Here is a 25,726-nt window from a genome sequence, read left to right as displayed (position 1 = left end):
GACTAACTTTTCTGCAGGTCGACCTTCATCATGGACACCACGTGCATCATCTACTTCCACACGTTCTGCTACACCGGCGCCTCCGTCGGCTGCCACCTCCAACCGTGATACAATAAAGCAGGCACAATCACCACTATCTGCCAAGAGCACACCTTCTGGGCCTGCAAAGAGCTCTTCTTCATCCATGGCATCAACAGGGCAAACACATGATATTATTTGTCGACGTTGCAAGGGTGGAGGTCATTATGCGAGAGAATGCCCATCTAAGCGTGTGATGATTGTTACTGAGGATGGTGGGTATGAGTCCGCTAGTGACTATGATGAGGAGACTTTGGCTCTTATTACACATGAAGAACACGGTGGAGACGATTCTGATCATGAGACGCAATACATGGCTCCTGAAGATGCTGACAGGTATGAATGTTTAGTTGCTCAACGTGTTTTGAGTGTGCAGGTTACACAAGCTGAGCAAAATCAGAGGCATAATTTGTTCCATACAAAGGGAGTTGTGAAGGAACGTTCTGTTCGCGTGATCATAGACGGAGGGAGCTGCAATAACTTGGCTAGCATGGAGATGGTGGAGAAGCTATCTCTCACCACAAGACCACATCCACATCCTTACTACGTCCAATGGTTCAACAACAGCGGCAAGGATAAGGTAACACGTACTGTTCGTGTGCATTTTAGTATCTCTACATATGCTGATTATGTTGATTGTGATGTGGTACCTATGCAAGCATGTTCCTTATTACTTGGTAGACCATGGCAATTTGATAAAAATTCTGTACACCATGGTAGAAACAATCAGTATACTCTTGTTCATAACGATAAAAATATTACTTTGCTTCCTATGACTCCTGATTCCATTTTGAAAGATGATATTAATAGAGCTAATAAAGCAAAACAGGAGACAAATAAGAGTGAAAATCAGATTGTGGCAAAAGAATTTGAGCACCAAATGAAGCTTAATAATAAACCATCTACTGTTGTTTCTGAAATTAAATTGAAAAGTGCATGTTTACTTGCCACCAAATCTGATATTGATGAGCTAGATTTTAGCAAATCTGTTTGCTATGCTTTTGTGTGCAAAGAGGCATTATTTTCATTCGAGGACGTGCCTTCCTCTTTGCCCCCTGCTGTCACTAACATTTTGCAGGAGTTCGCTGACGTCTTTCCACAAGACGTGCCACCGGGATTACCACCTATTCGAGGGATTGAGCATCAAATTGACTTAATTCCCGGTGCTTCGCTACCCAACCGTGCACCATACCATACCAATCCAGAGGAGACGAAGGAGATTATGCGTCAAGTACAAGAACTGCTTGACAAAGGTTATATACGCGAATCCCTTAGTCCTTGTGTTGTTCCTATCATTTTTGTGCCGAAAAAGGATGGTACGTCGCGTATGTGCGTTGATTGCAGAGGCATTAATAATATTACTATTCGTTATCGTCATCCTATTCCTAGGCTAGATGATATGTTTGATGAATTGAGTGGCTCTACAATATTCTCCAAAGTTGATTTCCGTAGTGGATACCATCAAATTCGTATGAAGTTGGGTGATGAATGGAAAATAGCATTTAAAACTAAGTTTGGATTATATGAGTGGTTTGTCATGCCTTTTGGGTTAACTAATGCACCTAGTACTTTCATGAGGTTAATGAACGAAGTTTTATGTGCTTTCATTGGACGATTTGTGGTAGTTTACTTTGATGACATATTGATTTATAGCAAATCTTTGGAGGAACATTTGGAACATTTACGTGCTTTTTTTATTGCTCTATGTGATGCACGTTTGTTTGGAAACCTTGGAAAGTGCACCTTTTGCACCGACCGAGTATCTTTTCTTGGCTATGTTGTTACTCCACAGGGAATTGAAGTTGATAAAGCCAAGATTGAAGCTATTGAGAGTTGGCCGCAGCCCAAAACGGTCACACAAGTGAGGAGTTTCCTTGGCCTCGCTGGTTTCTATAGGCGTTTTGTGAGAGATTTCAGCACCATTGCTGCACCTCTCAACGAGCTTACAAAGAAGGATGTGCCTTTTGTTTGGGGTACCACACAGGAAGAAGCCTTCACGGTATTGAAAGATAAGTTGACACATGCTCCTTTACTCCAACTTCCTAATTTCAATAAGACTTTTGAGCTTGAATGTGATGCTAGTGGAATTGGATTAGGAGGTGTGTTATTTCAAGATGGAAAACCTGTTGCATACTTTTCTGAAAAATTGAGTGGGCCTAGTCTGAACTATTCTACTTATGATAAAGAATTATATGCTCTTGTTCGGACCTTAGAAACATGGCAACATTATTTATGGCCCAAGGAATTTGTTATACATTCTGAACATGAATCTTTGAAACACATTAAAAGTCAAGCAAAACTGAACCGTAGACATGCTAAATGGGTTGAATTCATTGAGACTTTCCCTAATGTCATTAAACACAAGAAGAGTAAAGAAAATGTTATTGCTGATGCCTTGTCTCGTCGTTATACTATGCTTTCATAACTTGACTTTAAAATATTTGGTTTGGAGACCATCAAAGATCAATATGTTCATGATGCTGAATTTAAAGATGTATTGCAGAATTGTAAGGAAGGGAGAACTTGGAACAAGTTCGTTCTTAACGATGGATTTGTGTTTCGTGCTAACAAGCTATGCATTCCAGCTAGCTCCGTTCGTCTTTTGTTGTTGCAGGAGGCGCATGGAGGAGGATTAATGGGATACTTTGGCGTCAAGAAGACGGAGGATATACTTGCTACACATTTCTTTTGGCCAAAGATGAGACGGGATGTTGAGCGTTTTGTTGCTCGCTGCACTACATGTCAAAGAGCTAAGTCACGACTCAATCCTCATGGTTTATATATGCCTTTGCCTGTACCTAGTGTTCCTTGGGAGGATATATCTATGGACTTTGTTTTAGGTTTACCTCGAACAAAGAAGGGGAGGGATAGCATATTTGTTGTCGTGGATAGGTTCTCGAAAATGGCACACTTTATACCATGTCATAAAAGCGATGATGCTGTTAATGTTGCTGATTTGTTCTTTCGTGAAATTATTCGCTTACATGGTGTGCCAAATACTATTGTTTCAGATCGTGATACTAAATTTCTTAGCCACTTTTGGAGATGTTTATGGGCTAAGTTGGGGACTAAGCTGCTTTTTAGTACTACTTGTCACCCCCAAACTGATGGACAAACTGAAGTAGTCAATAGAACATTGTCTACTATGCTTAGGGCTGTTTTGAAGAATAACAAGAAAATGTGGGAAGAATGCTTGCCTCATATTGAATTTGCTTATAATCGTTCATTGCATTCTACTACTAAGATGTGCCCTTTTGAAATTGTGTATGGTTTCCTACCTCGTGCACCTATTGATTTGTTGCCTCTTCCATCTTCAGAGAAGGTTAATTTTGATGCTAAAGAACGTTCTGAATTGATTTTAAAAATGCATGAGTTAACTAAGGAAAACATTGAGCGTATGAATGCTAAATATAAACTTGCTGGAGATAAGGGTAGAAAACATGTTGTGTTTGCGCCTGGAGATCTTGTTTGGTTACATTTGCGTAAAGATAGATTTTCCTAATCTGCGCAAATCAAAGCTAATGCCACGTGCTGATGGTCCTTTTAAGGTGTTAGAGAAAATAAATGATAATGCATATAAACTTGAGCTACCTGTAGATTTTGGGGTTAGTCCCACTTTTAACATTGCAGATTTGAAGCCTTATCTGGGTGAGGAAGATGCGCTTCCGTCGAGGACGACTTCATTTCAAGAAGGGGAGGATGATGAGGACATCAATACCATTGTTACACCCACAGCCCCTACTGTTACATATACTGGACCAATTACTAGAGCTCGCGCACGCCAATTAAATTACCAGGTACTTTCGTTTCTTGGTAATGATTCTAATGTTCATGAGATTATGATGCTGCCTAAATTGGATACATTTGTTTTGCTTACAAATGAAGGGCCTAGCTTGGAGAAGGATGAACATTGGAGCAAGAACACGCATGGAGTTGATGGCTTGTGCAAGGGGATCAAGAACGGAGTTACAAGTGATGATTTCAGGACTTTGAAGCCGCCATAAGGAGTGCATGAAGCCTTGGACGAAATATACAAGATGCCACTTCATAATATTCGTCCATAGGCTATTCTAGGTGCTGCGTCACCTTATTAATGGGCCAGGCCCATGTAATTTCGAAATACTTAAGTATAGGCTATTTTTAGAGTCCGTATGTGTGGGGAAACAAGAGTTAGGGTTGGTTTCGGACCCCACCCTCAAGGGCCATGAAATTTCCCCCTCTTCCTCCATATATACAGCCCTTAGGGCATAGTTTAGACTTTGGGTTTTGTTTAGATTAAATGTTCACCATAGCTGCAACTTCGTGTACTTCGTTTGTGTCCAACGACCAAACCAAGACGTCACAGAACCCCACCTTGATCAATAAAGCTTTCATCTTATATTCGCAATATCCCGATTGCAATCTCAGTTTCTTGCTTGTTCTTCGTTTGCTCGCAGGAAACAGACCCTCGTGGTCAGGTTGATCGTGCTCCGGCGTGGTCAATAACCCTCGGAAGTTGGTTTAGCGATTGCTAAGGCGCGACGTCTCGCACGTTCGTAGTCGGATCGTCAAGGTCGACTCCCACAGAAAACGATAGCCACCATCTCATCGAAACATCGGGACACCTTAGCCTCTATCATATTTGCTTAGAAGAACGGTAGCATAAATAAGATGATCCCTCACAATAATTTCAAGAAAGTGTTGCCCCTAACTGTGCATCGTTGCTAAGGTCTGTTGTTCCGAAGCACCACATGATGATCGTGTGTGATAGGTTCTAACGTTCGCATACAATGGGTGTAAGCCAGATTTACACACGCAATACACTTAGGTTGACTTGACGAGCCTAGCATGTACAGACATGGCCTCGGAACACGGAAGACCGAAAGGTCGAACATGAGTCATATGGAAGATACGATCAACATGGAGATGTTCACCGATGATGACTAGTCCGTCTCACGTGATGATCGGATACGGTCTAGTTGAGTCGGATCATGTATCACTTAGATGACTAGAGGGATGTCTAATCTGAGTGGGAGTTCATTAAAATTTTTTGATTAGATGAACTTAGTCTAAAAACCTTTGCAAAATGTCTTGTAGATCAAATGGCCAACGCTCATGTCAACCTCAACTTCAACGCGTTCCTAGAGAAAACCAAGCGGAAAGATGATGGCAGCAACTATATAGACTGGGTCCGGAACCTGAGGATCATCCTCATAGCTTCCAGGAAAGCATATGTCCTAGAAGCACCGCTAGGTGAAGCACCCATCCCAGAGAACCAAGACGTTATGAACGCTTGGCAGTCACGTGCTGATGATTACTCCATCGTTCAGTGCGGCATGCTTTACAGCTTAGAACCGGGGCTCCAAAAGCGTTTTGAGCAACACGGAGCATATGAGATGTTCGAAGAGCTGAAAATGGTTTTCCAAGCTCATGCCCGGGTCGAGAGATATGAAGTCTCCGACAAGTTCTACAGTTGTAAGATGGAGGAAAATAGTTCTGTCAGTGAGCACATACTCAAAATGTCTGGGTTGCACAACCGCTTGTCCCAGCTGGACATTAACCTCCCGGACGAGGCGGTCATTGACAGAATCCTTCAGTCGCTCCCACCTAGCTACAAGAGCTTTTTGATGAACTACAATATGCAGGGGATGGTGAAAACTATTCCTGAAGTATTTTCAATGCTGAAATCAGTGGAGGTGGAAATCAAAAAGGAACATCAAGTGTTGATGGTCAATAAAACCACTAGTTTCAAGAAAGGCAAGGGTAAGAAGAACTTCAAGAAGGACGGCAAGGGAGTTGCCGTGGCCGGTAAATCAGTTGCCGGGAAGAAGCCAAAGAATGGACCCAAACCTGAGACTGAGTGCTTTTATTGCAAGGGAAAGGGACACTGGAAACGGAACTGCCCCAAATACTTAGCGGACAAGAAGGCTGGCAACACTAAAGGTATATGTGATATACATGTAATTGATGTGTACCTTACCAGTACTCGTAGTATCTCCTGGGTATTTGATACCGGTGCGGTTGCTCATATTTGTAACTCAAAACAGGAGCTGCGGAATAAGCGGAGACTGGCGAAGGACGAGGTGACGATGTGCGTTGGGAATGGTTCCAAGGTCGATGTGATCGCCGTCGGCACGCTACCTCTACATTTACCTACGGGATTAGTTTAAAACCTCAATAATTGTTATTTAGTGCCAACTTTGAGCATGAACATTGTATCTGGATCTCGTTTAATACGAGATGGCTACTCATTTAAATCCAAGAATAATGGTTGTTCTATTTATATGATAGATATGTTTTATGGTCATGCCCTGCTGGTCAATGGTTTATTCTTAATGAATCTCGAACGTGATGTTACACATATTCATAGTGTGAATACCAAAAGATGTAAGATTGATAATGATACTCCCACATATCTGTGGCACTGCCGCCTTGGTCACATCAGCGTCAAACGCATGAAGAAGCTCCGTACAGATGGACTTTTGGAGTCTCTTGATTTCGAATCATTTGACACGTGCGAACCATGCCTCACGGGTAAAATGACCAAGACTCAGTTCTCCGGAACAATGGAGCGAGCAACCAACTTGTTGGAAATTATACATACTGATGTGTGCGTTCTAATGAGCGTTGAGGCTCGCGGTGGCTATCGTTATGTTCTCACTCGCACTGATGACTTAAGTAGATATGGGTATGTCTATTTAATGAAACACAAGTCTGAGACCTTTGAAAAGTTCAAGGAATTTCAGAATGAGGTAGAGAATCAACGCGACCGAAAGATAAAATTCTTACGATCAGATCATGGGGGAGAATATTTAAGTCACGAATTTGGTACGCACTTAAGGAAATGTGGAATCGATTCACAACTTACGCTGCCTGGAACACCTCAGCATAACGGTGTGTCCGAACATCGTAATCGCACTCTATTGGATATGGTGCGATCTATGATGTCACTCAATGATTTACCGCTATCATTTTGGGGATACGCTCTAGAGACAGCTACATTCACTTTAAATAGGGAACCGTCTAAATCTGTTGAGACGATACCGTATGAATTATGGTTTGGGAAGAAACCTAAGCTGTCGTTTCTAAAAGTTTGGGGATGCGATGCTTATGTCAAGAAACTTCAACCTGAAAAGCTCGAACCCAAGTCGGAAAAATGCGTATTCATAGGATACCCTAAGGAAACCATTGGGTATACCTTCTACCTCAGATCCGAAGGCAAGATCTTTGTTGCCAAGAACGGGTCCTTTCTGGAGAAAGAGTTTCTCTCGAGAGAAGTAAGTGGGAGGAAAGTAGAACTCGATGAAGTACTGCCTCTTGAACCGGAAAGTAACGAAGCTCAGGAAGATGTTCATGTGGTGCCTGCACCGACTAGAGAGGGAGTTAATGATAATGATCAAGGTACTTCGGATCAAGTTGCTACTGAATTTCGAAGGTCCACAAGGACACGTTCCACACCAGAATGGTATGGCAACCCTGTCCTGGAAATCATATTGTTAGACAACGGTGAACCTTCGAACTATGAAGAAGCAATGGCGGGCCCAGATTCCAACAAATGGCTTGAAGCCATGCAATCCGAGATAGGATCCATGTATGAAAACAAAGTATGGACTTTGACAGACTTGCCCGATGATCGGCGAGCGATAGAGAATAAATGGATCTTTAAGAAGAAGACAGATGCGGATGGTAATGTTACCATCTATAAGGATCGACTTGTCGCTAAGGGTTATCGACAAGTTCAAGGGGTTGACTACAATGAGACCTTCTCACCCGTAGCGAAGATGAAGTCCGTACGAATCATGTTAGCAATTGCCGCATACTATGATTATGAGATATGGCAAATGGACGTCAAAACGGCATTCCTTAACGGCTTTCTTAAGGAAGAATTGTATATGATGCAGCCGGAAGGTTTTGTCGATCCTAAGAATGCTAACAAGGTATGCAAGCTCCAGCGCTCCATCTATGGGCTGGTGCAAGCATCTCGGAGTTGGAACATTCGCTTTAATGAAATGATCAAAGCGTTTGGGTTTATGCAGACTTATGGAGAAGCCTGCGTTTACAAGAAAGTGAGTGGGAGCTCTGTAGCATTTGTCATATTATATGTGGATGATATACTTTTGATGGAAAATGATATAGAACTTTTGGACAGTATTAAGGCCTACTTGAATAAGTGTTTTTCGATGAAGGACCTTGGAGAAGCTGCTTACATATTAGGCATCAAGATCTATAGAGATAGATCGAGACGCCTCATAGGTCTTTCACAAAGCACATACCTTGATAAGATATTGAAGAAGTTCAATATGGATTAGTCCAAGAAGGGGTTCTTTCCTGTGTTGCAAGGTGTGAAATTGAGTTCAGCTCAATGTCCGACCACGGCAGAAGATAGAGAAAAGATGAGTGTCGTCCCCTATGCCTCAGCCATAGGGTCTATCATGTATGCCATGGTATGTACCCGACCTGATGTAAACCTTGCCGTGAGTTTGGTAGGAAGGTACCAAAGTAATCCCGGCATGGAACACTGGACAGCGGTCAAGAACATCCTGAAGTACCTGAAAAGGACTAAGGATATGGTTCTCGTATATGGAGGTGACGAGGAGCTAGTCGTAAAGGGTTACGTCGACGCTAGCTTCGACACAGATCTAGATGACTCTAAGTTACAAACCGGATACGTGTATATTTTGAATGGTGGGGCAGTAAGCTGGTGCAGTTGCAAGCAAAGCGTCATGGCGGGATCTACATGTGAAGCGGAGTACATGGCAGCCTCGGAGGCAGCGCATGAAGCAATCTGGATGAAGGACTTCATCACCGACCTAGGAGTCATACCCAATGCGTCGGGGCCAATCACTCTCTTCTGTTACAACACTGGAGCTATTGCCCTTGCCAAGGAGCCCAGGTTTCACAAGAAGACCAGGCACAACAAGCGTCGCTTCAACTCCATTCATGAAAATGTTCAAGATGGAGACATAGATATTTGCAAAGTACATACGGATCTGAATGTCATAGATCCATTGACTAAACCTCTTCCGCGAGCAAAACATGATCAACACCAGAACTCTATGGGGTTTTTGATTCATCACAATGTAACTAGATTATTGACTCTAGTGCAAGTGGGAGACTATTGGAAATATGCCCTAGAGGCAATAATAAAATGATTATTATTATATTTCCTTGTTCATGATAATTGTCTATTATTCATGCTATAATTGTGTTATCTGGAAATCATAATACATGTGTGAATACATAGACCATAACATGTCCCTAGTGAGCCTCTAGTTAACTAGCTCGTTGATCAATAGATAGTCATGGTTTCCTGACTACGGACATTGGATGTCATTGATAACGGGATCACATCATTATGAGAATGATGTGATGGACAAGACCCAATCCAAAGCATACCACAAGATCGTGTAGTTCGTTTGCTAGAGCTTTTCCAATGTCAAGTATCATTTCGTTAGACCATGAGATCGTGTAACTCCCGGATGCCGTAGGAGTGCTTTGGGTGTACCAAACATCACAACGTAACTGGGTGACTATAAAGGTATACTACAGGTATCCCCGAAAGTATCTATTGGATTGACACGGATCGAGACTGGGATTTGTCACTCCGTATGACGGAGAGGTATCTCTAGGCCCACTCGGTAATGCATTATCATACTGAGCTCAATGTGACCAAGTGTTTGGTCACATGATCATGCATTATGGTACGAGTAAAGTGACTTGCCGGGAACGAGATTGAACGAGGTATTGGGATACCGACGATCGAATCTCGGGCAAGTAACGTACCGATTAACAAAGGGAATTGTATACAGGATTACTTGAATCCTCGACATCATGGTTCATCCGATGAGATCATCGAGGAGCATGTGGGAGCCAACATGGGTATCCAGAACCCGCTGTTGGTTATTGACCGGAGAGTCGTCTCGGTCATGTCTGCCTGTCTCCCGAACCCGTAGGGTCTACACACTTAAGGTTCGGTGACGCTAGGGTTGTAGAGATATTAGTATGCAGTAACCCGAAAGTTGTTCGGATTCCCGGATGAGATCTTGGACGTCACGAGGAGTTCCGGAATGGTACGGAGGTGAAGATTTATATATAGGAAGTCCAGTTTCAGCCATCGGGAAGGCTTCGGGGGTAATCGGTATTGTACCGGGACCACTAGAAGGGTCCCGGGGGTCCACCGGGTGGGGCCACCTATCCCGGAGGGCCCCATGGGCTGAAGTGGGAGGGGAACCAGCCCTTGGTGGGCTGGTGCACCCCCATGGGCCTCCCCCTGCGCCTAGGGTTGGAAACCCTAGGGGTGGGGGGCTCCCCACCTGGCTTGGGGGGCAAGTCCCCCCTTGGCCGTCGGCCCCCCCTTGGAGATGGGATCTCCTAGGGCCGGCGCCCCCCCTAGGTGCCCTATATATAGTGGGGGGAGGGAGGGCAGCCGCACCCAAGTCCCTGGCGCCTCCCTCTCCCCTCGTAACACATCTCCCTCTCGTTGGAGCTTGGCGAAGCCCTGCCAAGATCACCGCTGCTTCCACCACCACGCCGTCGTGCTGCTGGATCTGCATCAACCTCTCCTTCCCCTTGCTGGATCAAGAAGGAGGAGACGTCTTCCCCAACCGTACGTGTGTTGAACACGGAGGTGCCGTCTGTTCGGCGCTTGGTCATCGGTGATTTGGATCACGACGAGTACGACTCCATCAACCCCGTTCTCTTGAACGCTTCCGCTCGCGATCTAGACGGGTATGTAGATGCACTCTCCTCTCCCTCGTTGCTAGATGACTCCATAGATTGATCTTGGTGATGCGTAGAAAATTTTAAAATTCTGCTACGTTCCCCAACAGTCGACCGGGCCGAAACATTCGCCTCTATCGGGCCTGCATTTTAGCGGACCACAATTGGGCCGGCCTACAACTTTCTTTGGCCTGAAAGGCCATTGGGGCCTTGACACTTTGCACTAGGCGCACAACTTACATGGTCCTATATTCAGCCCAAAGTTTAGTTGGGCCTTTAGTGGACCCAGCGCTTAGTTGGGCGTTTCAAGCTTCTGGCCATTAACAGGCTGAATATTCTGTCGGCCTGTTACGGCCCAAAAGAAACCATGGGCCTTTAGCAGGCCGAAATGCATGTTCGGCCTCAATTTTCACTAGTCGTCGACGGGCCTTCAGCAGGCTGAAATGTAGAACATTCCATTATTAACCTAGTTATATGACGGGCCATTACCAAGCCGAAACATATCTCGGGCCTTAGTTGGCCCACTGATATCATGGGTGTCGCGGGAAACCACGGCTACCTATGGGACCAGGAGGCCCCTTGTTGGTTCGGCAGGGGGGCGTCACATTGCACAAAGAGCAAACGAGCGTGGGGCAGCACGACAGAGATCAAGCAGGCAATTTTACCCAGGTTCGGGCCGCCGTGAGGCATAAAACCCTACTCCTGCTTTAGTGGGTTGATGGTGGAAAAGTGGTGGTGGAGCGTAGTACACTTGCCCGGCAGGGGTTGCCTCAGGGCAGCAGTGGCTACGCGCGTATGGGGGTGTGAGTTATCCAATCTTCTAACCCATTTTATGGTTGCCATGTGCCTCCTTTTATAGATCAAGGGGTTACCACAGTGGTAATGTGGTCATTTTGCACTGATAAGATAGCAAACAGTGCTATCATACCTAACTCTGCGGGCTGACAGGGCGTATTAAATGCACCGCTCAACGTCACATCGTTGGTTGCCTGGCAGGGCTTGTCGGGCCATCTTGCCAGCTCCACGCCTGCTTGCTCGACACGTCGTAGGACGGGTGTCATCTTTGGGTTTTTCCTGTAGGGAGAGGCTGCCATGTGCCAAATGGCTGCCACTTAGTCACTCTGCGGCTTGACACCGCACTGATTGACGATGTGGGTCGTGGCAGAGTGGTTGGTGAGGTGGGTTCGCCTCCGTGAGTCCCGGCAGGCCCTGCCAGGACGTCTTGGACATTTCCTTCTGGGGGTGGCCTCGCCCTTTGCTGGGCTCACCTACCCGGCAAAGGAGGCCTTTCTCTCGATGGTCTCTTGCTTCTCTGGCTCGATCCTGGTCCTTCTGATCTGTATGTTGATCCTTCGAATCTCTTGGTCCCCTCTTCTCTGACTTGGGCTGGTGTTTCAATCTTGTTCCTGTGCCTATGCACAGTCTGGGCAACAGACCCAGGGTTTGTTGCACCAGCAGAAGCGCCCAGGCCTGCCCCGAACGCATTGCCGAGCGTTGTCGGGGTAGGGCCTTATAAGTGCACAGGCGGGGTTGCTGAAGAGGCTGGTCTCTTGAGGTCTTCTTTGTTTCTTCATTGGTCCTGATTGCGGGCCGGTTTCTCGTTTCTCCGCACATCATGCGCAATGTTGTGGAATAACTTTGATCGTGGCATGTGGATTCTGCTCACCCCACGGTCATGGGGCAGAAACTGCCATCCCACTTGCCTCCCGTTTCGCACGGACCTACCATTTGTCCTGTATGCATTGGGCATGGTAGGTGGTGGATGCGGAGGGCACGGGGAGGAGTGCCATGGCTGAAAACCGAGTTCTGATGGTTGGAGCAGAGGGTCGGCCTTGATTCTCAGAGCCACAGAGGGTGCAGAGAGGCCGCATTGGAGGAGTGGGGCGGCCATTTCCTGCATGAGGAGCCAGCCCCTACCTCGTCCCTCTATAAAAAGTGACAGGGGCGGTGCCTCTCTGGACACAATTCTTCTTCTCCTCCTCAACCCTTCTCTCCTAGCCATGGTGAGAGGGCGAGGGCGTGGCGTGTCCTAGCGGCGGCGACGAGGGTTTCTACTCGACAGCGCATCCTCCTCCTTCGGATCCTGTGGTGGCGGGACCCGTTGCGATGGGAGGAGGAAGGGGGCGAGGTCCAGGTCGCCGCGGTGCTCGAGGAGGAGGAGGGCGGGGCGACGCCTTGGCGGCACCCCCACCGGCAGCTCCTCCACCGATGGATGGCCATGTCGGGGACTACCCTCTGGAGTTCATCATCAGGCTGTACAAGCCCCTGTGCGGTCATCTTCGCCTCCCAACTCCCTTTGTGCGGGAGATGGAGCTCGGACAACCATGCACTCCGAGGTTGCACATGAGGGGCTGTGGGAACAACAGTATGTGGGTTGATGTCGACTTCCCTGCCCCTCACGTCATGTACCTCCACGATGGCTGGAAGACCTTCGCTAGCGGCCATGGCTTCTCGGAGGGGCAAATTCTCCAGCTCAAATTAATGGATAGTGGCCTGCTCTCCGTCAAGATCTTTGGGCGGCCAGGAGGTCGCTTAGGCTGCTGCGCGGAGAGCTCTACCGACAACGAAAGATCCTCCTCGAGTGAAAGCGAGGAGGAGGACAGTGACGGCGATGATGACGGCACCAGGCAGGAGAGCGATGACTCTGACTCCGGCTGATCGCCGCCCGCACCATCTTCAACAGCTGGAAGCACCATCATCTGCATCTGCATCTTCTTCCCGGCAGTGTGATTTGCCGGAGAGTTGGATGCGGAGGTGGGGATGGTGCTCCTGGGCTCCTCCAGTAGTCCTCCAGCTGGACCCTGGTAGGCTTCCTCTCGGACTTCAGCTTCGTTAGCCCTGCCGAGACGTGCTGGCCCTGGTGGCGGTGGACGACGGGGTCACCTCCGTCGTGCTCTCCATCGAGGTGTTCCCCAGTGCTCCCGTTCCCGTCGGGCTACCTCTCCTGGAGCCCGAGGGGGGCGGGCCGGGCTCCTGCCCAGGTGCTCCTTTTGCCCTCCACTCCTTTGACCGCCGTGCCTAGGAGAGGGGCGAGACACTACTAGGGGAAACCTTATACACAGAATCTTACCAACAGCGCGGTTTAAAATAAGGCACTGCTGCTTCTTAGCAGTAGCGCACATAGAAAAAACCGCGCTGCTACTACCCACGTAGTAGTAGCGCGTTAGAAAAACCAGCGCTACTACTACAAATGGTACACCGTTGCCGCCAGAGTAGGTTTAGTAGTAGCACCGGTTCTCTAGAAGCGCTACTGCTATTTGAACTTAGAAGCAACGCTTTTCATCCACCCTTGCTGCTGCTACGTTTAGTCCACTCATTTGCAACCAATTTAGTCCCACCTCGCTCCATGAATAGGGTGTTTACCAACTTAAATACGTTACTTCTCAAACCATCACAACCACTTCGTCTTCATTGAACACTATGTGTAGGATCTGTGGCCGCAATAGGAATCTTCACCAGTTCTTAAACCGGGGAAGATTCCTATTGACCATTTAGATTCTACACAAAAAGATCACTAATGACCAATGTATTTTTTTTATTTTTTGTATGCTTAGCCTTAGAAGTAGCACATTTTCCCACAGGGCGCTACTGCTAGTCCTACAGCAGTAACGCTTTTCTGGTAAAAGGCGCTACTGCTATGGCGTTTAGCGGTAGCGCTTTATCCCAAAGCGCGCTGCTGCTAAGCCCATCCTATCTTCTCCAACCGGCCGCCACTCACTCTCCTCTCTCCACTCAGTGTCACTCTCCCATGCGTTTCGCCACCGCTGATGTTCGGCCCTCCCCCGCCACCGCATTGCCGTCGCCCCCAAGGTATCCTCTCTCTCCTCCTCCTCCCTCCGGTTTCCCTCCGGCGCCCCTCCTCCCTCCTCCCACCACCTCGTCCTCCTCCCTCACTCCTCCCTCCGGCGGCCCTCCTCCCACCACTTCCTCCTTCCTCCCTCCTCCTCACACCTCCTCCCCCTCCTCTCTCCCTCTTTCTCCCTCCTCCTCCCACCTCCTCCCCCTCCAATCACTGCCTCGCCTCCATACGCCACCCCTCCTCCCTCCTTTCCTCCCCTCCATCTACTGCCATCTCAGCCTCCTCCCTCTCTCATCCCTCCCTACCTCCTGCCTCCCTCCCTTCCTCCCTCCTTGATAGAGGCTAAGCTGTCCCGATGTTTCGATGAGATGGTGGCTATCGTTTTCTGTGGGAGTCGACCTTGACGATCCGACTACGAACGTGCGAGACGTCGCGCCTTAGCAATCGCTAAACCAACTTCCGAGGGTTATTGACCACGCCGGAGCACGATCAACCTGACCACGAGGGTCTGTTTCCTGCGAGCAAACAAAGAACAAGCAAGAAACTGAGATTGCAATCGGGATATTGCGAATATAAGATGGAAGCTTTATTGATCAAGGTGGGGTTCTGTGACGTCTTGGTCTGGTCGTTGGACACAAACGAAGTACGCGAAGTTGCAGCTATGGAGAACTTTTAATCTAAACAAAACCCAAAGTCTAAACGACGCCCTAAGGGCTGTATATATGGAGGAAGAGGGGGGAATTTCGTGGCCCTTGAGGGTGGGGTCCGAAACCAACCCTAACTCTTATTTCCCCACACATACGGACTCTAAAAATAGCCTATACTTAAGTATTTCGAAATTACATGGGCCTGGCCCATTAATAAGGTGACGCAGCACCTAGAATAGCCTATGGACGAATATAATGAAGTGGCATCTTGTATATTTCGTCCAAGGCTTCATGCATTCCTTATGGCGGCTTCAAAGTCCTGAAATCATCACTTGTAACTCCGTTCTTGATCCCCTTGCGCATGCCATCAACTCCATGCGTGTTCTTGCTCCAATGTTCATCCTTCTCCAAGCTAGGCCCTTCATTTGTAAGCAAAACAAATGTATCCAATTTAGGCAGCATCATAATCTCATGAACATTAGAATCATTACCAAGAAACGAAAGTACCTGGTAATTTAATTGGCGTGCGCGGGCTCTAGTAATTGGTCCAGTATATGTAACAGTAGGGGTTGTGGGTGTAACAATGGTATTGATGTCCTCATCATCCTCCCCTTCTTGAAATGAAGTCGTCCTCGACGGAAGCGCATCTTCCTCACCCAAATAAGGCTTCAAATCTGCAATGTTAAAAGTGGGACTAACCCCAAAATCTACAGGTAGCTCAACTTTATATGCATTATCATTTATTTTCTCTAACACCTTAAAAGGACCATCAGCACGTGGCATTAGCTTTGATTTGCGCAGATTAGGAAATCTATCTTTACGCAAATGTAACCAAACAAGATCTCCAGGCGCAAACACAACATGTTTTCTACCCTTATCTCCAGCAAGTTTATATTTAGCATTCATACGCTCAATGTTTTCCTTAGTTAACTCATGCATTTTTAAAATCAATTCAGAGCGTTCTTTAGCATCAAAATTAACCTTCTCTGAAGATGGAAGAGGCAACAAATCAATAGGTGCACGAGGTAGGAAACCATACACAATTTCAAAGGGGCACATCTTAGTAGTAGAATGCAACGAGCGATTATAAGCAAATTCAATATGAGGCAAGCATTCTTCCCACATTTTCTTGTTATTCTTCAAAACAGCCCTAAGCATAGTAGACAATGTTCTATTGACTACTTCAGTTTGTCCATCAGTTTGGGGGTGACAAGTAGTACTAAAAAGCAGCTTAGTCCCCAACTTAGCCCATAAACATCTCCAAAAGTGGCTAAGAAATTTAGTATCACGATCTGAAACAATAGTATTTGGCACACCATGCAAGCAAATAATTTCACGAAAGAACAAATCAGCAACATTAACAGCATCATCGCTTTTATGACATGGTATAAAGTGTGCCATTTTCGAGAACCTATCCACGACAACAAATATGCTATCCCTCCCCTTCTTTGTTCGAGGTAAACCTAAAACAAAGCCCATAGATATATCCTCCCAAGGAACACTAGGTATTGGCAAAGGCATATATAAACCATGAGGATTGAGTCGTGACTTAGCTCTTTGACATGTAGTGCAGCGAGCAACAAAACGCTCAACATCCCGTCTCATCTTTGGCCAAAAGAAATGTGTAGCAAGTATATCTTCTATCTTCTTGACGCCAAAGTGTCCCATTAATCCTCCTCCATGCGCCTCCTGCAACAACAAAAGATGAACGGAGCTAGCTGGAATGCATAGCTTGTTAGCACGAAACACAAATCCATCGTTAAGAACGAACTTGTTCCAAGTTCTCCCTTCCTTACAATTCTGCAATACATCTTTAAATTCAGCATCATGAACATATTGATCTTTGATGGTCTCCAAACCAAATATTTTAAAGTCAAGTTGTGAAAGCATAGTATAACGACGAGACAAGGCATCAGCAATAACATTTTCTTTACCCTTCTTGTGTTTAATGACATAAGGGAAAGTCTCAATGAATTCAACCCATTTAGCATGTCTACGGTTCAGTTTTGCTTGACTTTTAATGTGTTTCAAAGATTCATGATCAGAATGTATAACAAATTCCTTGGGCCATAAATAATGTTGCCATGTTTCTAAGGTCCGAACAAGAGCATATAATTCTTTATCATAAGTAGAATAGTTCAGACTAGGCCCACTCAATTTTTCAGAAAAGTATGCAACAGGTTTTCCATCTTGTAATAACACACCTCCTAATCCAATTCCACTAGCATCACATTCAAGCTCAAAAGTCTTATTGAAATTAGGAAGTTGGAGTAAAGGAGCATGTGTCAACTTATCTTTCAAAACCGTGAAGGCTTCTTCCTGTGCGGTACCCCAAACAAAAGGCACATCCTTCTTTGTAAGCCCGTTGAGAGGTGCAGCAATGGTGCTGAAATCTCTCACAAAACGCCTATAGAAACCAGCGAGGCCAAGGAAACTCCTCACTTGTGTGACCGTTTTGGGCTGCGGCCAACTCTCAATAGCTTCAGTCTTGGCTTTATCAACTTCAATTCCCTGTGGAGTAACAACATAGCCAACAAAAGATACTCGGTCGGTGCAAAAGGTGCACTTTCCAAGGTTTCCAAACAAACGTGCATCACGTAGAGCAATAAAAACAGCACGTAAATGTTCCAAATGTTCCTCCAAAGATTTGCTATAAATCAATATGTCATCAAAGTAAACTACCACAAATCGTCCAATGAAAGCACGTAAAACTTCGTTCATTAACCTCATGAAAGTACTAGGTGCATTAGTTAACCCAAAAGGCATGACTAACCACTCATATAATCCAAACTTAGTTTTAAATGTTGTTTTCCATTCATCACCCAATTTCATACGAATTTGATGGTATCCACTACGCAAATCAACTTTGGAGAATATTGTAGAGCCACTCAATTCATCAAGCATATCATCTAGCCTAGGAATAGGATGACGATAACGAATAGTAATATTATTAATGCCTCTACAATCAACGCACATACGCGACGTACCATCCTTTTTCGGCACTAAAATGATAGGAACAGCACAAGGACTAAGGGATTCGCGTATATAACCTTTGTCGAGAAGTTCTTGTACTTGACGCATAATCTCCTTCGTCTCCTCTGGATTGGTACGGTATGGTGCACGGTTGGGTAGCGAAGTTGATGAGGACATCAATACCATTGTTACAACCACAGCCCCTACTGTTACATATACTGGACCAATTACTAGAGCTCGCGCACGCCAATTAAATTACCAGGTACTTTCGTTTCTTGGTAATGATTCTAATGTTCATGAGATTATGATGCTGCTTAAATTGGATACATTTGTTTTGCTTACAAATGAAGGGCCTAGCTTGGAGAAGGATGAACATTGGAGCAAGAACACGCATGGAGTTGATGGCATGCGCAAGGGGATCAAGAACGGAGTTACAAGTGATGATTTCAGGACTTTGAAGCAACCATAAGGAGTGCATGAAGCCTTGGACGAAATATACAAGATGCCACTTCATAATATTCGTCCATAGGCTATTCTAGGTGCTGCGTCACCTTATTAATGGGCCAGGTCCATGTAATTTCGAAATACTTAAGTATAGGCTATTTTTAGAGTCCGTATGTGTGGGGAAACAAGAGTTAGGGTTGGTTTCGGACCCCACCCTCAAGGGCCACGAAATTCCCCTCTCTTCCTCCATATATACAGCCCTTAGGGCGTCGTTTAGACTTTGGGTTTTGTTTAGATTAAAAGTTCGCCCTAGCTGCAACTTCTCGTACTTCGTTTGTGTCCAACGACCAGACCAAGACGTCACAGAACCCCACCTTGATCAATAAAGCTTTCATCTTATATTCGCAATATCCAGATTGCAATCTCAGTTTCTTGCTTGTTCTTCGTTTGCTCGCAGGAAACAGGCCCTCGTGGTCAGGTTGATCGTGCTCCGGCGTGGTCAATAACCCCTCGGAAGTTGGTTTAGCGATTGCTAAGGCGCGACGTCTCGCACGTTCGTAGTCGGATCGTCAAGGTCGACTCCCACAGAAAACGATAGCCTCATCGAAACATCGGGACACCCTCGCCTCTATCAAGTGGTATCAGATTTCCAGGTTGCTCGGTGAGATTTTTACAGTTTTTCGTAGATTAGATTGAGTCTGTTCTTCATACCTACAGTCCACGAAAAAGCCAGAAAAAAAATTAGGGTTAGTTCATCATATCCGAACCAATCTGAGCCTTTGCATAATCTTTTTAGGGTTTTTGCTTTGTTGAATTTGCGGTTGCATCGTCGTGTCAAGTTGCTGGTCTTAGAGTCTAGTCTTTTAGAGTTTCGAGTTCTGGTCATAAGTTGTCACGCCGCCGCCGCACCATCATCATCGCCCATCTACCACCATTGCTTATCCGCCACCGTTCTGAATCCGTATCCATATACCACCACCAATCCGTATCCATATACCACCACCAATCTGTATCCATATATCCACCACCAATCCGAGTTCTTCTCATATTAGGTTTGTGCTTGAGATCAATCTCAATTCCGATTCGTGTTTCCTTGCCTGCGTAGGTCTCGAAAAAAAAAGAGTCTGGAGACCCCCGGGCAGTTTTTAGGCCAAAATTTTCACGGGCAAAAATATTTTTTCCCTATCCTATTTTTAGGCTTTTCTGAGTCTTTTGAGCCACGTGCCATCATAGTGATTTTTTGTCGCACTTTTTCGTCGTCGCTGCCCTGATTTCCGAAAAAAAAGTGAAAAAAAAATTTCGTGCCCATCCTATCAGTTTGACGAGGGAAGAGTTTTGAGACACTCACCATTATATTAATTTTTCGCAAAAAAAAAGAGGAGCGCAAAAAAAAAGCGAAAAAAAAAGTTCCAGAGTGTGTTTTTCCCTTATTTACGTGCAGCGCCGTGATTTTGTTAGTGTTCTAGGCTCGCGTCTCTAGCACGGTCTAGCCTAGGACCAGCACAGTACCGTCGTTGAGCGTTTATTCAACTTTGCATCTCTGAATTGATTATTGCTGACCCTTTTTGCTACCATACTATAAGCCTTCCCAGCTCCACATACCTCTACGTCGTGCGTTTGTCTCTCCCTGGCAATCGCTCTATCCAAGCTTTTGAGAGTTTTGACTACAACGGTTGCCGATCACCGCCTGCTGCTGGGTAAGAACTGGTAAGAATTTGAGATTGGCTTGACGGATTTGTGACACCCGCCACCACCACCTCTTGTTAGTATTCTGTAGGATCATATTCTTGTGTGTTTTCTATTGTTTCTAACCATGGCAGGATCACAAGCTGACGAGACTGACTGGGAGAACATGACGAATCAGGAGTTGCATGATAAATTTCAGCAAATGATGAATGGACAGGTGCAGGATGTGCTATACAGATTTGAAGAGGCCATGGAGAAGATAGATGACATGGAGAAGACATTCGAAACAAATCTCGATAACAGGTTTAATGAATTGCTCGCGCGTCTTCCACCACCACCACCGGCTGCACCTAACGCACCTCTACAACAACAACAACGACGACTACCTACACATCGTGAAACAGCCCTCCGCCGAGCGAGCCGTCTCCCTCTTGCACCTGGCCAAACTGTTGGTGCTGCTGTTGCTACTTCTGTGGCTCCTGCTGCTGATGCGGAGGAGGATGATTTTGCTGGCGATTATGAGGATGAGGTTGATCAAAATCAGAACTACGTGCCACCACCAGCACAGCAACCATCAGGTCGTCCACATGCAAATAATGGCAATGGTAGGGCTCACCCTCAGGTACGAGATCATGACCATCTCCCTAAACTAAAATTGAATATTCCACCATTTGAGGGTAGATATGTTCCTGATATATATCTTACTTGGGAGTTAGAAACTGAACAACGATTTACATGTTTACAATATCCCGAGGAGAGACGTGTTCCTGCTGCTGTTTGTGCATTCACTAGTTTTGCATGTGTTTGGTGGTCTGAGCATTGTAGATTATATCCCATTCCTGCTACTTGGGCTGCTTTGAAAACTGCTATGCATACTCGTTGGGTTCCACCATATTATCAACGTGAATTACTTCAAAAATTGCAGCGCTTAAGACAGGGAAAAAATTCTGTAGAAGAATATTATCAGGAATTACAAACTGGCATGATTAGATGTGGTATTGTTGAGGAGAATGAAGGTATGCTTGCACGTTTTATGGGTGGATTAAATAGAGAGATTCAGACGATTCTAGAGTATAAGGAGTACTAATATCACTCGTTTATTCCATCTTGCTTGTAAAGCTGAACGTGAAGTGCAGGATCGACAGGCATTGGCGCGGACTAACTTTTCTGCAGGTCGACCTTCTTCATGGACACCACGTGCATCATCTACTTCCACACGTTCTGCTACACCGGCGCCTCCGTCGGCTGCCACCTCCAACCGTGATACAATCAAGCAGGCACAATCACCACTATCTGCCAAGAGCACACCTTCTGGGCCTGCAAAGAGCTCTTCTTCATCCATGGCATCAACAGGGCAAACACATGATATTATTTGTCGACGTTGCAAGGGTGGAGGTCATTATGCGAGAGAATGCCCATCTAAGCATGTGATGATTGTTACTGAGGATGGTGGGTATGAGTCCGCTAGTGACTATGATGAGGAGACTTTGGCTCTTATTACACGTGACGAACACGGTGGAGACGATTCTGATCATGAGACGCAATACATGGCTCCTGAAGATGCTGACAGGTATGAATGTTTAGTTGCTCAACGTGTTTTGAGTGTGCAGGTTACACAAGCTGAGAAAAATCAGAGGCATAATTCGTTCCATACAAAGGGAGTTGTGTAGGAACGTTCTATTCGCGTATCATAGATGGAGGGAGGTGCAACATCTTGGCTAGCATCGAGATGGTGGAGAAGCTATCTCTCACCACAAGACCACATCCACATCCTTACTACATCCAATGGTTCAACAACAGAGGCAAGGTTAAGGTAACACGTACTGTTCGTGTGCATTTTAGTATCTCTACATATGCTGATTATGTTGATTGTGATGTGGTACCTATGCAAGCATGTTCCTTATTACTTGGTAGACCATGGCAATTTGATAAAAATTCTATTCACCTTGGTAGAAACAATCAGTATACTCTTGTTCATAAGGATAAAAATATTACTTTGCTTCCTATGACTCCTGATTCCATTTTGGAAGATGATATTAATAGAGCTAATAAAGCAAAACAGGAGAAAACTAAGAGTGAAAATCAGATTGTGGCAAAAGAATTTGAGCAACAAATGCAGCCTAATAATAATAAACAATCTAGTGTTGCTTCTGAAATTAAATTGAAAAGTGCATGTTTACTTGCCACCAAATCTGATATTGATGATCTAGATTTTAGCAAATCTGTTTGCTATGCTTTTGTGTGCAAAGAGGCATTATTTTCATTCGAGGACGTGCCTTCCTCTTTGCCTCCTGCTGTCACTAACATTTTGCAGGAGTTCGCCGACGTCTTTCCACAAGACGTGCCACCGGGATTACCACCTATTCGCGGGATTGAGCATCAAATTGACTTAATTCCCGGTGCATCATTACCCAACCGTGCACCATACCGTACCAATCCAAAGGAGACGAAGGAGATTATGCGTCAAGTACAAGAACTGCTCGACAAAGGTTATATACGCGAATCCCTTAGTCCTTGTGCTGTTCCTATCATTTTAGTGCCGAAAAAGGATGATACGTCGCGTATGTGCGTTGATTGTAGAGGCATTAATAATATTACTATTCGTTATCGTCATCCTATTCCTAGGCTAGATGATATGCTTGATGAATTGAGTGGCTCTACAATATTCTCCAAAGTTGATTTGCGTAGTGGTTACCATCAAATTCGTATGAAATTGGGAGATGAATGGAAAACAACATTTAAAACTAAGTTTGGATTATATGAGTGGTTAGTCATGCCTTTTGGGTTAACTAATGCACCTAGTACTTTCATGAGGTTAATGAACGAAGTTTTACGTGCCTTCATTGGACGATTTGTGGTAGTTTACTTTGATGACATATTGATTTATAGCAAATCTTTGGAGGAACATTTGGAACATTTACGTGCTGTTTTTATTGCTCTACGTGATGCACGTTTGTTTGGTAACCTTGGAAAGTGCACCTTTTGCACCGACCGAGTATCTTTTCTTGGCTATGTTGTTACTCCACAGGGAATTGAAGTTGATAAAGCCAAGATTGAAGCTATTGAGAGTTGGCCGCAGCCCAAAACGGTCACACAAGTGAGGAGTTTCCTTGGCCTCGCTGGTTTCTATAGGCGTTTTGTGAGAGATTTCAGCACCATTGCTGCACCTCTCAACGAGCTTACAAAGAAGGATGTACCTTTTGTTTGGGGTACCGCACAGGAAGAAGCCTTCATGGTATTGAAAGATAAGTTGACACATGCTCCTTTACTCCAACTTCCTAATTTCAATAAGACTATTGAGCTTGAATGTGATGCTAGTGGAATTGGATTAGGAGGTGCGTTATTACAAGATGGAAAACCTGTTGCATACTTTTCTGAAAAATTGAGTGGGCCTAGTCTGAACTATTCTACTTATGATAAAGAATTATATGCTCTTGTTCGGACCTTAGAAACATGGCAACATTATTTATGGCCCAAGGAATTTGTTATACATTCTGATCATGAATCTTTGAAACACATTAAAAGTCAAGCAAAACTGAACCGTAGACATGCTAAATGGGTTGAATTCATTGAGACTTTCCCTTATGTCATTAAACACAAGAAGGGTAAAGAAAATGTTATTGTTGATGCCTTGTCTCGTCATTATACTATGCTTTCACAACTTGACTTTAAAATATTTGGTTTGGAGACCATCAAAGATCAATATGTTCATGATGCTGAATTTAAAGATGTATTGCAGAATTGTAAGGAAGGGAGAACTTGGAACAAGTTCGTTCTTAACGATGGATTTGTGTTTCATGCTAACAAGCTATGCATTCCAGCTAGCTCCGTTCGTCTTTTGTTGTTGCAGGAGGCGCATGGAGGAGGATTAATGGGACACTTTGGCGTCAAGAAGACGGAGGATATACTTGCTACACATTTCTTTTGGCGAAAGATGAGACGGGATGTTGAGCGTTTTGTTGCTCGCTGCACTACATGTCAAAGAGCTAAGTCACGACTCAATCCTCATGGTTTATATATGCCTTTGCCTGTACCTAGTGTTCCTTGGGAGGATATATCTATGGACTTTGTTTTAGGTTTACCTCGAACAAAGAAGGGGAGGGATAGCATATTTGTTGTCGTGGATAGGTTCTCAAAAATGGCACACTTTATACCATGTCATAAAAGCGATGATGCTGTTAATGTTGCTGATTTGTTCTTTCGTGAAATTATTCGCTTACATGGTGTGCCAAATACTATTGTTTCAGATCGTGATACAAAATTTCTTAGCCACTTTTGGAGATGTTTATGGGCTAAGTTGGGGACTAAGCTGCTTTTTAGTACTACTTGTCACCCCCAAACTGATGGACAAACTGAAGTAGTCAATAGAACATTGTCTACTATGCTTAGGGCTGTTTTGAAGAATAACAAGAAAATGTGGGAAGAATGCTTGCCTCATATTGAATTTGCTTATAATCGTTCATTGCATTCTACTACTAAGATGTGCCCTTTTGAAATTGTGTATGGTTTCCTACCTCGTGCACCTATTGATTTGTTGCCTCTTCCATCTTCGGAGAAGGTTAATTTTGATGCTAAAGAACGTTCTGAATTGATTTTAAAAATGCATGAGTTAACTAAGGAAAACATTGAGCGTATGAATGCTAAATATAAACTTGCTGGAGATAAGGGTAGAAAACATGTTGTGTTTGCACCTGGAGATCTTGTTTGGTTACATTTGCGTAAAGATAGATTTCCTAATCTGCGCAAATCAAAGCTAATGCCACGTGCTGATGGTCCTTTTAAGGTTTTAGAGAAAATAAATGATAATGCATATAAACTTGAGCTACCTGCAGATTTTGGGGTTAGTCCCACTTTTAACATTGCAGATTTGAAGCCTTATTTGGGTGAGGAAGATGAGCTTCCGTCGAGGACGACTTCATTTCAAGAAGGGGAGGATGATGAGGACATCAATACCATTGTTACACCCACAGCCCCTACTGTTACATATACTGGACCAATTACTAGAGCTCGCGCACGCCAATTAAATTACCAGGTACTTTCGTTTCTTGGTAATGATTCTAATGTTCATGAGATTATGATGCTGCCTAAATTGGATACATTTGTTTTGCTTACAAATGAAGGGCCTAGCTTGGAGAAGGATGAACATTGGAGCAAGAACACGCATGGAGTTGATGGCATGCGCAAGGGGATCAAGAACGGAGTTACAAGTGATGATTTCAGGACTTTGAAACCGCCATAAGGAGTGCATGAAGCCTTGGACGAAATATACAAGATGCCACTTCATAATATTCGTCCATAGGCTATTCTAGGTGCTGCGTCACCTTATTAATGTGCCAGGTCCATGTAATTTCGAAATACTTAAGTATAGGCTATTTTTAGAGTCCGTATGTGTGGGGAAACA

The sequence above is a fragment of the Triticum urartu genome, chromosome 7A, assembly GCF_056163025.1.
Source record: "Triticum urartu cultivar PI428250 chromosome 7A, HENAU_Tu73, whole genome shotgun sequence".
In the NCBI taxonomy this organism is placed as follows: Eukaryota; Viridiplantae; Streptophyta; class Magnoliopsida; order Poales; family Poaceae; genus Triticum; species Triticum urartu.
This window is presented reverse-complemented; position numbering follows the sequence as displayed.